This window comes from Osmerus mordax, chromosome 10 (genome assembly GCF_038355195.1).
Source record: "Osmerus mordax isolate fOsmMor3 chromosome 10, fOsmMor3.pri, whole genome shotgun sequence".
In the NCBI taxonomy this organism is placed as follows: domain Eukaryota; kingdom Metazoa; phylum Chordata; class Actinopteri; order Osmeriformes; family Osmeridae; genus Osmerus; species Osmerus mordax.
Genome location: NC_090059.1, coordinates 615,853 through 631,279, shown reverse-complemented (window position 1 = coordinate 631,279; position 15,427 = coordinate 615,853). Strand labels below are relative to the sequence as shown.

General features: G+C 41.2%; 1 protein-coding gene across 1 annotated transcript in view; it reads right to left on the bottom strand.

Moving 5' to 3' along the window:
* The window catches only part of svild (supervillin d), a 115,437-nt gene extending 100,541 nt beyond the window's left edge, over positions 1 to 14,896 (bottom strand). The window contains exon 1 of the mRNA XM_067244788.1: positions 14,537 to 14,896. The gene's annotated coding sequence lies outside the window, so the exon portion shown is untranslated. The remainder of the gene's footprint in view (positions 1 to 14,536) is intronic.
* Positions 14,897 to 15,427: the final 531 nt, after the last annotated feature.

The window sequence follows — 15,427 nt, the reverse complement described above, 5'->3', positions numbered from 1 at the left end:
CCTACTGTGGTTAGCGCGAGAGGGACTTGGTTCGATTCCCGTCCATGCCAAATGCCGTTGTGTCCTTGGGCAAGGCACTTCACCCTACTTGCCTCGGGGAGAATGTCCCTGTACTTACTGTAAGTCGCTCTGGATAAGAGCATCTGCTAAATGACTAAATGTAATGTAATTACTTGATTCTTTTACTTCCTCTCTATGTTTTTTGATCATGGCATTTTCTAAAGTTACGTTTATAAAGTCTAAACATTTGATAGATTTTTCTTTGAAATTCATTTTATTATTCCAAACTTCACAAATACTGGAGCTAGCTCGTCACCTACGGTCTTCTTCAGACAACTGCCTGGTGGTCCCACTGCTCAAGACCGCCCGGTCCCAACACAAGCTCTTCTCCTGTCTGGCCCCCCAGTGGTGGAATCAACTCCCCACCTCCATCAGAGACACTGACTGTCTCTCCACCTTCAAGAAAAGGCTCAAGACACACTTGTTCCGGGAGTACAACGGTACTTAGGAATGGTTCGCTTGACCCGATGTTAGTCTCCTCAAGGATCACAATGACTCTTGCTTAGAGACTTGTTGCTCTTGTGGTTAGTGGTAACTGATTTAAAATTTTTGTACTCGCTGTGATATATTGTTTTTATTATTGTTGCTTGTTTTTTCCACAGGTACACTTGCACTTATAGCGCTTCATGTTGTTTAATTGTAACTTGTTTAACTACATGCTCTTATGGTTCTTCCCTTTGGCACTTACTTTGGTTGTTCACAATGTGTGCTTCATGTTTTGGGTACTCGCAATGTTTTTGTGGCTATCTTGTTGTTATGATCAGTGACCTATGCACTTTTTAAAGCTCTCTCTTGGAAGTCATGAATAAATGTAAATGTAAGCTAGCTGTATATATGCATCAACAGAGGTACAATTTGAGTTACTATTTGCACTGCCAGACCCTCCATCACTGAGAGAGAGAGGTTTATGGACAGTACGACACGCTATTAATCAAGCTTCATGAAAGAGGATATGATGCACTGTCAGGGAGTGAGACAATAGCGGTTGAAACAGACCTTTAAAGATCCTGTAAAGTAGAATTGAAAATGAGTTTTAAGTTCATCACACCACAGAAGAATGTTGTTAACTACCCATCCAAATTTGAATGAAAAAAAAACACGGACAAGTATGTTAAATTAGGTTTTGAAATCGTGAGAAATTCAGAAGTCTTCTCTGCTTGAGACTGGGGGGGGCGTCTCGCCTGAAGGAGCTGAATCTCCGCCCCCTCGAATTTAGCGAATTTAGCAACAACAGCAACACTAGCTAAATCAATTGAAGATATCAGAACAGACCTACCTGCAGTCTCTGAGTGTTTTATGTATTAATTGGTGGCCAAGCAGCGAAGCTGCGAAGCCACCTTAAGTGTTTCTACCTTTTCTATTCATCTCTTTGTAGGTGGCGCCGATGATGGCTGCCTCGGTCGTTAGGTGCGCTCTTTTTTGTCTTGTTTTGTCTGTTAATTCAGTGTTCTGCCAAGATTTCCGGGGTTCTCTAACTAGAGAAGTACTTCTAAACATCAGGACTACAACTCCTGTGGATTTATTTCCCACTTTTCTGCTTCCAGCGGCGGAATTAGTTGGAATTATAGTCAAAGCCACCCTCGGCTTTGTCCTAGCAGCGAAGCGCCGTAGGAGAGGCAAACGAGCCGGTGCTCTGGTGCGACTCCGTCGGCGTGGGGCACGCACAGCGTTACCGGGGATATTTCTCTCCAACGTGCGTTCACTGAGCAACAAACTGGATGAACTTCAGCTACTGGTGTGGAAAAACAGAGACTTTCATTCATCTTCCGTTTTGTGCTTTACGGAGACATGGCTGAGTGAACTGATCCCAGACTCTGCGCTACAGCTAGCAGGTTTCAAACTGCTGAGAGCGGATCGTAACCCTGTGCTCTCTGGCAAAACGAAAGGCGGTGGTATTTGTTTTTACATTAACAGTGGCTGGTGTGAAGATGTGACAGTGATTCTGCAGCACTGTTCTCCTGATCTGGAATCATTTTTTATTAACTGTAGATCTTTTTACTCGCCACGAGAGTTTGCATCATTCATTCTGGTTGGCGTCTACATGCCTCCGCAGGCTAGCGTTAACGAGGCTCAACGTGTGCTCGCCAGCCAGATACTGAGTGTGGAGCATGAAAATCCGGATTCCTTGGTTATTGTGCTAGGCGACTTTAACAAAGGCAATCTCACTCAAGAACTCCCAAAATATAGACAATTCATCAAATGCCCTACCAGAGAAGGAAACACCCTGGATCACTGCTACTCTACAATCAGCAAAGCATACCATGCGGTCCCCCGAGCAGCACTGGGTCACTCTGACCACGCCATGGTCCACCTGATTCCTGCATACAGGCAGAAGCTAAAGCGCTGTAAGCCTGCTGTGAGGACATCAAAACAGTGGACCAGTGAAGCTATGGAGGATCTGCGGGCGTGCTTGGACTGCACTGACTGGGACATGTTCACGACTGCTACCAATAGTCTGGATGAGCTCACAGAGGCTGTGACATCATACATCAGCTTCTGTGAGGACTGCTGTATACCAACACGCACCAGGGTAAGCTACAACAACGACAAACCCTGGTTTACAGCTAAACTCAGAAGGTTGAGGTCAGAGAAAGAGGCCGCGTTTAGGAGTGGGGACAAAGACAGTTTCAAGGAGTCAAAGAACAGGTTTAGCAAGGCGGTGAGGGAGGCTAAACGACTGTACTCAGAGAGGCTAAAACACCAATTCTCTGCAAACGACTCTGCTTCTGTCTGGAGAGGGCTCAGGCAAATTACCAACTACAAGCCCAGAGCCCCCCACTCCACTAACGACTCCCGCCTGGCCAACGACCTGAATGAGTTCTACTGCAGATTTGAAAGACAATTGGACAGTCTTGAACTACCCCTTCCCACCCAGGAGGCCTCCCACCTCCCCCCCTCTACAGTGACGACTCTCTCCATTCAGGAGGGTGAAGTTAACAGACTTTTCAAGAGGCAGAACCCCCGCAAAGCAGCTGGGCCGGACTCTGTCTCTCCAGCCACCCTCAAGCACTGCGCTGACCAGCTGTCTCCGGTGTTTACCCACATCTTTAACACCTCCCTTGAGACATGCCATGTGCCAGCCTGTCTCAAGTCCTCCACCATCATCCCTGTGCCCAAAAAGCCAAGGCCAACAGGACATAATGACTACAGACCCGTCGCCCTGACCTCTGTGGTAATGAAGTCTTTCGAGCGCCTGGTGCTGGCACACCTTAAATCCATCACTGACCCTCTACTGGACCCCCTGCAGTTTGCCTACAGAGCCAACAGGTCTGTGGACGATGCAGTTAACATGGCCCTCCACTTCACCCTACAGCACCTGGACTCCCCAGCATCCTATGCCAGGATCCTGTTTGTGGACTTCAGCTCTGCCTTCAACACCATCATCCCCGCCCTGCTTCAGGACAAGCTCTCCCAGCTGAACGTGCCTGATTCCACCTGCAGGTGGATCACAGACTTCCTGTCTGACAGGAAGCAGTGCGTTAAGCTGGGAACACAAGTCTCTGACTCCCGGTCCATCAGCACCGGATCACCTCAGGGCTGCGTCCTTTCTCCTCTGCTCTTCTCCCTGTACACCAACAGTTGCACCTCCAGTCATCCGTCCGTCAAACTCCTGAAGTTTGCGGACGACACCACCCTTATTGGGCTCATCTCTGGTGGAGACGAGTCTGATTATAGGTGGGAAGCGGCCAACCTGGTGACCTGGTGCAGCCAGAACAACTTAGAGCTCAATGCTCTTAAGACAGTGGAGATGGTTGTGGACTTCAGGAGGAACACAGCCCCACTCACCCCCATCACCCTGTGTGACTCCCCAGTCAACACTGTGGAGTCCTTCCGCTTCCTGGGCACTATCCTCTCCCAGGACCTCAAGTGGGAACTGAACATCAGCTCCCTCATCAAGAAAGCACAACAGAGGATGTACTTCCTTCGGCAGCTGAAGAAGTTCAACCTGCCAAAGACAATGATGGTGCACTTCTACTCAGCCATCATTGAGTCCATCCTCACCTCCTCCATCACCGTCTGGTACGCTGCTGCCACTGCCAAGGACAAGAGCAGACTGCAGCGTATCATCCGTACTGCTGAGAAGGTGATTGGCTGCAATCTGCCTACCCTCGAGGACCTGCACACCTCGAGGACCCTGAGGCGAGCGAGGAAGATTGTGGCCGACTCCTCCCACCCTGGACACTCCCTGTTTCAGTCACTCCCCTCCGGCAGAAGGCTGCGGTCCATCAGGACCAATACCTCACGCCACAAAAACAGTTTCTTCCCTTCCGCTGTTGGCCTCTTCAACAAGGCCAAGGGACCACACTGACTCAAATGACTTATTGCTTAAAACACACTGCTTTTGCACTGCACCACAACATGGTATCTTGTACATTTGTATTTTTTGTAATATTTGTATTTTTTTATTTTTATATTGTAATTTACGGCAACTTATATTTATCCCACTTAGTACTGCTAGTTTATGTACCCTTAGTATAGTTAGTCCACATATTTAAATTTTAGGTATATGTTTATTGTATGCACCTTCCTGCCAAAGCAAATTCCTTGTCTGTGCAAACTTTCATGGCGAATAAATCCCTTTCTGATTCTGATTCTGATTCTGATTATTAGGGGGCACCTATTGTATTTGTTAGTAGTATTATTATTGGTGGCCAAGCAGCAAAGCTGCGGAGCCACTTAAGTGTTTCTACTTTTCTTATTATTATTGGGTGTGCTTTGCCTTCGGCAAGGGCACAACCTTTGTTCTCTCACATATATATTTATTAGTGTGTTTGCTGCAAGCAAAAACACTATTGTTATTCTGCATACTTATTATTTTGAGTTTGCTGCAAGCAAGTGAATGGATAAGAGCATCTGCTAAATGACTAAATGTAAATGTAGAACCTGTGCAGTTGCTCTCGAGAAAATGCACTCGGCTACACAGCCGGCTAGGGGTGGAACTGTACATTGAAGTCACGGTTCGGTTCATACCGCGGTTCAGACATCACGGTTCGGTACGAGTTCCGTACAACGGAGGGAAAAGCAAAACAAACCAGGTTCCTCTACGAGTGAATACGGCGCATTGAAGATGATGTAAATTCCGATTGCGTCAGTAATTTATTTGGCCCTATTTGTATGTGTATCTAATGGCAGGTTAAGCAATGAAGGGAGAAGTTGAAAAAAGTTTTTTGTCTCGTTCCAGTAATTGGCACACCTGGGTGATGGCGTCGGATATTTTTAGTCATTTAGCACACGCCAGATGCGTTATATGTGTTAGCATGCAGGGCTCCAGACTAACTTTTTTTACTAGGAGCACCGTAGCCCCTGACTGAAAATTTTAGGAGCGCAAACAGAAAATTTAGGGGCACACCTTTAAAATTGACCTGCAATGCAATTATTAATTAGACTAGAGAGGGTACAATTTCTGGTGAAATTGTGGGGTGTGCTTACGTCGGTTGCAGATGGGTCATTTTTACAACTGATATACAGCGACGCACCACACAAGCTTGAGTTTAAATTAGTGGTGGGCCGTTATCGGGGTTAACGCAGTGAGACTCTTATCGGGCGATAAAAAAAATATTGCCGTTAATCTATTCTCAAAGTTGGGTTGGGAGCTGGGTCTATACTACGCAAGCTATGATGACTTTCACCTTGATATTTTAGCGTGGATGTATACCTAGCCGAATTGCACTGTAGGGGGCGAGAACGAGTCTTCAAACCTGTGTGTATGCCTTGTGTATGAAATTATCACATCAAACGTAACGCTCTAACATGGATGCAGCTATGAAGCCGCCTGGTTTGCTTCAGGGAAAATTTATTTTTAAGAAGCTTCCCAATGGAAACCTCGACAAGACTAAGGTTGTTTGCACCTTGTGCTATGCAGAATTAGTTTACTGTAGGAGTTCTTCCAGTCTCAAATACAACCTAAACGCAAAACATCCCTTAGCTAATGCGGAAGATGCCGGGCCAAGCACTGATGTAGCGCAGGGGAAGAGTCGTCGTCAAACTACTATGTTTGAGTGCAACCGAGGCAAGCCCGTCAGCACAGCTCTATCAGCCAAGCTAACTAATCTAATAAACAGAAGTACATCTTATTGAACATAATTTATTTTCATCACCAATTATCATAGTAGAACAGCTTTCTCAAGCAGTTTGGGATGCATTTTGGAGATGAGCCCCTGGTCTAATGCTCTCTTGGAAGTCGCTTTGGATAAAAGTGTCTGCTAAATTAATAAATGTAAATGTAAATGTAATGCGCCACCTGGCTTGAGAATCCCGTTCTCAAAGACTTACTTTTAGTCATTATTTGGGTAGCACACATATTCTGAATGCCTTCGGCGGAATTCAAATAAAATAGATTAATCTAGATTAACGCCAAGATTACAGTGAGATTAATCTAGATTAAAAAAAATAATCTATGCCCACCACTAGTTTAAATGCATTATGTAATGTGACATTACGTACTGTATGCAAGTCTTAGCTATGCCTTAAATGTATGATGCATTTATCAATCAGTCCTCCTAGAAGGGGCGATTTTAGACCCTTTTCATGTCAGCACCCCTAAAAATAATAATAATAAAAAATAACAATTATTGTTTATTATCATTTGATGCTGGTAGTCCTTAGTTTTTTCATTCATTCAATATTTTGCACAATAATACATAAATGGATAAATACCTGTCTGAAATCTATACTTTTCAATAAAAATTAAATAAAAAATAAAATAATAATACATAAATGAATTAATTGTTATCCAGTGAAATTAGGGATTTATTAGCAAGGGGGTTTAGCACTTTTGCAAGGCAAAAGTGCAAAATGCGACCATTTGGTCGCAGTCTGGAGCCCTGGCATATTAGATGTATTTCCAGTCACATACCCCACAACCAGTGATGTGCAGTGATGTCAGTAAGAGGCTAGGCACTTAAATGGGAAAATTTGTCCAAACTTTTGACTGGTAGCCTACTGTACATGTTGAAGAATACAGGATCGAAGTGCGCAAGTGAGTTTTTCGCTTGTCGTAAAAGGACTGCTTTTTCAAAAAGAAAATTCTATCTCTGACTCACAGCGGCGCCAATCAGAGCTTCAGAGCTACAGATTAGATGTCCCGAAAGAACACAAGTATCTAACAGTAGTTCCGCATTACATTAATTAATTTGCACGCAAGTTTTATTTATTTTTATACTGTGTATTGTCCGTGTAATTTCATGCACCGAACCGTGACGCCCGTACCGTACAGTTCGGTACGAATACTTGTACCGTTCCACCCCTAGAGCCGGTAGTTCTCGAATCGATCTCACGGTACTTTGATTGCATACGTCACAGTGACCTAGCCTCGGCGCAGTCTCAAGTCGGACAAAAAGTCTAACCAGCATTCACTGCTTCAAGTCAGCCAGCTGCAGGCGGCGCCGCCGGCACTGCATGAAGATGAACACAGCTAATGTCAAACACAGCTATTTGCACTCGCACAACTAATTTCTAACCCTAACCCTATATTTCGGAGCAGGTTAATGTAAAAGTCTAATAGCTAATGTAATATTGCACATATTTTCGTCCTATTTCCCCTAAAGCAATAAAGTTTGGCTACTTAAAGACACCTTACACTCATAAAGTATGCTCTAAATGGCATCAATGCTGCCAATTAATAATTGACGTAACAACTTATTGTAAATGGTCAGTAGCCTAGCCTATCGATTAAGGTAGGCCACTCTGAAGCATGTAGCTTACACTGTCTGCTTCATTTGATCTTGATAGGCTAAGCATTCTGTAGCAAATAATAACAATAAACCCACTATTTATTAATTAAAACTACTTCAGCATAATAATGCACCTAAAATACAAACGTGAGCAAGGGCAGCAATCGCTATCGAATCAACAGAAGTGCAATTTAGCTAGCAGGGGAAGAATACAAACAACAAAAATCAACAGCTAACTTAATTTAAATTTGCAAGAACTATAGACTAATACAATAACAGGCTTAAATGAACTGACAACATAAGTTATACGACTTACAGTTCTCAAGGACGCACACACACCCCAGACCTTAAAGGTGAAGTGTCCACTTGAAACTGTCCAGTGAATTATGTACAAGTAGTCTGCTACACCAAATATATTTTGAGGTCGCACAGATTACATTTCAGTTTACAACTGATATTCCTGTATATTTTATATAAAAATGCATACTTATTATTTATAAAGATTACCTAGATTTAAAAGCATCATTCTTTTGCTGCTCATTTACAACTCTAAATACTAAGAGTGAAGTGTAGAATGAAATAGTTGTCTTCTCATTTCCCCTGCAAGATGGAATGGTGATCGGCTATATAGCCTCATAGTTGAAACTAAACGAATACATTTGGCAGACCGGTGTAAAAATTGTCATAATCTCTATGACTTAAACGTCCTTTTAAGTTTTTCCCTTCTTGTGATATTTTCAGGCATTTAGCCTACTCATATTGCATTCATTCATTAATAAAGAACCCCCTTTGAAGCTTCTAACAACGACGTTGTCACTGGCAGTAGGCCTATCTCAGATGGAATCGCGATTCAAACAGTACCATCTACTAACTGAAAATATGCCCCCAAAAACGTAAATAGGCTTGACATTTATTTAGGGGAAAATTGCTCATTATAAAAAGCTCACTGGTAGCGATCATTGTCAGTAACAACGCAAAATGCGATATAGCCCTGTGTGGAGAAGCTGCCCCATAACAAATTTATGTTTATTTCTGAATTATTTATTTTCATACATTTAAAATGGTTAAAAGCTATATTTCATATATAACATTGCCTGTATCTTGTATTGAAAGTGCTCGAAAATTAGGTTGTCTTATGTAGTATGGTGGACTGAGAAAACATATTTATTAGTCAAAGCGGAGCCACCGGATGTCGTGGGACATTTCCTACTGTGTTAGATTTACTGCCTCAAATTGAAAACGGAGAAGATATTTAGAGTAAAGACAAGTTACTTAACATCTGTGTTCAATATCGTCAATTAAAAGTAATAACCTTTCAGTTACGAAGCATTTGTTCGTAGGACTAAAGCCAGCTGCAGGAAACACTTTCGTGACCCCGGTTTGGCTGTTCGTGACGGTCAGCTATGACAGTGTTGAGCCTCGATTTTTGCAGATTTCTGTGAAACTTGCTAAAAGAAAAATGATCTAGCTAGATTATGTACACTTTAGGCTAAGTGTACATACCTTGTTTGGCCAATTTGGTCGATTGTGGAAAAAAGTAGAACCGTTTTTAGTTATGGAGAGCCATCGCGCTAGCTTGGAATAGCGTTTTCCCACTCATCACTGCAATGGTCATAACTTTTAAACAAAATATTATATCTTAAATCTGTTTGCTGTTCTGAATTATCCACAAAATTATGTTTTTTCCACCCGCTCTAACGTTTCCACTATATTGTATTGAAAGTGGTTAAAAATTATGTTTTATAAAAAAGTATTGCAGACGGAGAAGATTTGTCAAAATGGCTTAGTGAAATCGTCTTGATAAAGGATGATTTGCCTTACATAATCATACAAATATGTATATCATTAGATAGCCCTACTTCTTGTCTTCAAAATGGTATATTATACTATTATTATAGTTCAGGTATATTATTTGAAAAAGTATTCATATTTAGGCAGGAAAGTGTTAAACAGTGTTAAAATTGACTCGGTGAGAAACAGTTCTGTCAGTACTTTATGACGTCACAATGGAATTTGACTTGACAATTCCGAACCATTGACACCCATATTTTTTTTTTGCATTTTAAACTTTAAAGGGGTGATTGACTGGGTTTTTGGGGTATTTCACACTGTTCCTTAAGGTCTCCGAATAGGGTATGTAACATTGGTTGGGGTGAAAATGGCCCGGGTGCTGTTCTATGCCCCCTGATACATCCAGTGAAATTTTCCCAGGAAAAACAGCTAGGTTTTCTCCTTTTATGGTATGCTCATGAATATATAGATGAGCTGCGCGCTGATTGGTTGGTTTACAACGAGTGAAGCTGCGGAGCAAAGACACAACACTCACTGAAACAACGAAGGTGGAGACTTGAGACAAAAACATACAAATAAATCTAACACTGTTTTTAACAGATTGACTAGATATCATTTGAAATTATTACGTTAATTGTTTCCACTTCAGTTGTCGAAGCAAACAGGATCGCCTTAGTGCTAGGTGGGTAACGTTAGCACTACAGCTTAGCAAACAAACTGTCGTGATTCAACTCAGCTTCAGTTAGCTCTAGCTATCTTGCTGAAAAATAGATCTGAACAAACATGCATCTTGAATTGTAGATTTACATGACAACGCGGGTTATTTATTTAAATGAAACACAGTCAGGAACATGAAATAACGTTAGCACCATTGCCAATAAACTAGGCTAAATCATCACACATTCTATATGCTCTTGCGTTAGCAAGCTAAACTAGTTTACATGCCTACAGTCTAGGTGTTTTCGGTATCTAGCTGTTCTTGCATTCCTTGCAAATCAGCATGAATAAAAAGCAGATGAGCTAGAGTCTAGCTAACATTGACTAGACTGGCATGGCTGATGTTTGTCTATACCGAAGCGTAGAAGATCCCTGTGCAGTTCGACAATCGACACATTTGCACGAACCATTTCACCAAGGACGGTTTTGAAAACCTGGGACAATGTAAAGCAGGATTTGCTGTGAAGCTGTTGCTGAAAAGAGGTGCTTTCCGACATTATGTTCATCACAACCACAAGCTGTAGTATGATTTTGTCGGTAACAGTTATTAGCAATGCTAACATATCCTGTATCTCAGTTCTTTCAAATAGATAATCTAGACAGGCGTTAGCAATAGGCTAGACTGCTATTTGTTTTCTGGCTATTTTTTCGAAAGCTTCCCTTCTAATGCTGACTACAGCTTGTCTAGCTAGAGTCATTAGTAAGGTATGTTGATGTGTTTAGAAACGTATTTAGCATTGTACCTATGCTAGATACAGGAGACGTTAGCATTGCTAATAGACTAACTGTTTGCGACAAAATCATACTTATAGCTTGCGTTTGTGATGAGCATAAGGTTGGAACAGCACCTCTTTTCAGCAACAGCGTAATCTGAAGGTTGCCAGTTCTATTCCCCGAAAATGCCAAAATGACATTGTGTCCTTGGGCAAGGCACTTCACCCTACTTGCTGCGGGGGGAATGTCCCTGTACTTACTGTAAGTCGCTCTGGATAAGAGCGTCTGCTAAATGACTAAATGTAAATGTAACAGCGGCTTAGCAAATCCTTCTTTAAATTGTCCAAGGTTTTCATTCAAAACTGTCTTTGGTGAAATGGTTCAAGCAAATGAATAAATGAGTGTCGAACTTCACAAGGATTTTCTCATAGAAAAACATAAGCCATGCCTGTCGAGTGTCTGGTTCCTTGGGAAGATTATAAAAAATGTCAGCATTCCCTGTGCAGTCTGGAACACTGCATTTACCAACATAGTCCATTTTCAATATGCTAGAAAAACGTTCCTCTTTGTAATTCTGTGGAAGTACACAGAGCAGTGCGCAGCAAATTTGGGGGCGTGACCAAGATACAGACCAGAGGCTCTGGCAGATCCAAAAAAGGTGGAAAAGGTGAAAAAGCCACCGAACTGACGTCAGTTCGGTGGCTTTTTCAAAACCTACCGTTTTACAGCTACATTTTTTAATTGTGAGATTTGCATAGGAAAGAGGTGTCAATGGACTTTGAGGTTCACTGTATGTCCATTTTATCCACTGAACTGTCGTTATTCAACTGTGACAAGGTAAATTCGGTTCTGCAATCAATGACCCCTTTAATATATTAAAAACTTATCAGTGAGAAAAGTAATAGCACACTAGAACAGTTCAGACTTTATCAAATAAAGTTTGAACGGTGTTTCTAGCTTAAACGGTGTGAAACTAGTTAGCGAGCAAAAAAGGGGGGAGGAAAATTAATAATAACAAGTATCCAAAATAACAAAACATATTTATTATAAAAAATTATAAATATGTGACAGAACAATGGTTGTGCTCGCCGAAGTACTTTTTATTTGTTGAGTACATGTTTTTTTGATAAGAAACTGGCCTCTGCATGTGGTCAATGTATATAAACTATTTATTCATTGAATTTAAAGAAAATCTTCCATATTGTGATATGTATCGTTAACGGGATATGAAAGAATCTATATCAGGATATGAGATTTTGGTCATATCGCATAGCCCTACTGTGAACTAAAAGAGCACATTATCAGTAATACATTTAAAATGGGGGAAATGTGAATTGTGTTTTAGGTCGATTTAAGGTGTGCGGACCTAAATCTTCTGCCTGTGCCCCTAAAATGTTCAATTAGGGGTAACAGTACTGCTAGTAAAAAAAAGTTTTGTCACCCAGCACACAGAAACTAAAGTTATTACCGTTAAACAATACCAGAAAGGCTTTATTTAGCCTCTGTGTTTATCATCGATCAATTAATAGACATTATTACAACGTTATACACACCACAGGCAACAAAATACTTGTTTTTGAGTTGGGTGGATGCATCAAACAATACACCATTCCTTTACCAATCTTCTCTCCTCCATTGTATCATGACACTTGCATAGACACCCAACAGCACTCAAGTTTGGCCCTATGTGATCACCTGAATGAAAACACTTTCAGAACAACTACTCAGAATTGCCCAACGACAGGAGATCCTCTAATACAGGGGCAGAAGCGCTCAATGCCACAGGCAGCAGTGCTCGCTGCTTTCTTTGTGACACGTTTGACGTCAAACGCGTCAAAAGCAAGGGAATCAGCAGAGGAGAGCCCAGGCAGATAAACAGTGGGCTGATGTCTGAGTTTTTGGTCTTTAAGTTTCTAGTTTATTGTAGAAAGACCTTAAAATAGGGGTTATCTTCAAAAAAATCCTTCACCAATGACTTAAACATAGACAAATATTGTAGTTATGTATGCGTTATTATACTATGATTTTACTGGTCTGGCCCACCTGAGATCAAAGTGGGCAGTATGTGGCCCCTGAACTAAAATGAGTTTGACACCCCTGCTCTAATACATTCTTGAATTCATCTATGACCTGTTCTGACCATGAAAAAGGCATTTAGGAGCAACAAAGTTACTGCCTGCTAGGACTTGTTTTGCTGCCAGAGCTATTATCCACAAGCCTGCATATTTGCTTTGGGGCACTATCTTCATGAGTTTGTGTGTGGGTGTGCGTTTGTGTGTGTGTGTGTGTGTGTGTGTGTGTGTGTGTGTGTGTGTGTGTGTGTGTGTGTGTGTGTGTGTGTGTGTGTGTGTGTGTGTGTGTGTGTGTGTGTGTGTGTGTGTGTGTGTGTGTGTGTGTGTGTGTGAGAAAAAGAGAGGGAGAGAGAGAGACTGAGCGACATCTGAGACAGACATCAACATTCTTCACCATTCTTGCACAACTCCAACCGATGGTGGTGTGTGATATGAGGAGGACTTGTTGCTTATTTTGACAGACTTCTCTATTGCAAGTCATCAATGATACTTGAAATGCCATTACAAACTATATAACATATAAAGAACAAGCTCAGGCATAAGGTGTCCTGAAGCTAAGTACACAACAAAAAACATTTTGGCCTATATCCACTTTCACTACCTTCACAAACAAGTGTACACACCTCCAAGCTGTTTGCATGCATTTGCAAGCAGATGTTTTGATTACAAAACGACAGATACTTTCTCTAATTTCTGTGGAAAAATTACAGGCTTAGGTTGTTCATTAAGTCCCCAAACCATTACACCATTGTGCTTGTTCTGTTCCCCTAGACATTCTCCCACTTTCGACTCTTTCCTTTTCACAGGTGCCTTCAATAACACATCCACAACTGCTCACTCTCCATTTTCAGAAACATTTCAGTCTTGCTCACTCAATTGAGGGAGAACTTTGGCCAGCAATGGTCTATCATTCAAAACACGTAGGCTTCTGGGCAGTCTACAAACTCAGACAGCCCAAGAGAAATTACAAGACTAAAGTTGTCTTCATGGCATCGTACAGAATATGCCTTCCATTCAAAAGCACACAAGGCATGAATAAGACAGCCACATTCACATACATTACAGCTTAACAGGATGGGTTGTCACTTAATACGAGAGCCCATCACTGAACACATATAACAAGGTAAAGGAAGTAAATCATTCATGGCATATACTACTAATAATATAACATGGTGAATGTGTCATCATATTCAGTATGTTTCAATTATTTAGGTTTAGTGTCACATAGTGACTGCTATCAATGTGGATCTACTGTACTCTTAAACTAATGCAGTGAGCACAACGCATAATACCACAGCCCAGCACGTAGGCCTACCGTACAAAGTACTCTTTACAACAGAGAACCCTTTATAAGTATTCTTATATTCTTCAATATTGATTATAATAAATGTCTTACCAAAAGCCTTGGCTAATGAAAATAGGCTTTAAACATACACAGGTCGACAAATGTCCTAAAGGAAATTAAAATCGTTAAATCCAAGTTTAATTAATAACAAACTCATAGCCTACCTTATTTTCAGCAGTGTCAATATTGTCCGAGTATATTCCGCTTTATACAGTTGGTTGTACCTGTTACCAGTCAGATATTTTTCGCATACAAAAAAGCAACTATTAAAAACTTAATAGTCGACAAACTAATTTTAAGAGAGATTTATAATAATGTTTTTTTCAAACTGTAATGCAAATGTCTTTGTTTTGCCTTAACGGCGAGGCAAAATTAAGACGAATATTGTAACTCTGACATCCAGGACATATTCTACAATATTAGCTAGCTAGATCGGTTGTGAAGTTCCTTAAGTAGAGATTATCTAATTAATATTTGCTTTCTGTACTAGTATTAGCTAGAGAGACCTCAAATCGGGAACTCCTTTCCAGACCACCCCCTAAAAGATTTTGACCTAAAAGGCAGAATACTTCACTATCCTTTCAAAACTATAGATCCCGCCCCATATGGTGAAGGCAGCGACAATGAGCAACCCTAAATAAACCTTCAAAATAAAGGTCACGATGCAATGATTAAATACTGACGTCCACAAGACGAATTTCAGCGTCGTTGTCTCTTCACATTGGAACGTTTTATTGAACAAATGATCCCACAAGGATATGGAAATATATATATTTTTAAGTAAGTAAGTAAGACTTTATTTATATAGCACTTTTCATACAAGAATTGCAGCTCAAAGTGCTTTACATAAAATCAACAAAAACCATAATACAAGTGTTGATCTAAAACGTTTAACAAACCAAACTAGCAGCACTCTATCTGCGGTCTCTCGAATCCATCTTAGATCCGAGCTGCCACTTGCAGTTTCTAATATTGAAGACCAGATCATTATGCACAGCTCATTTCTCTCAGTCTATTAGCTATTTTGTTGTACTTGAATTTCTGAGCAGAAGCTT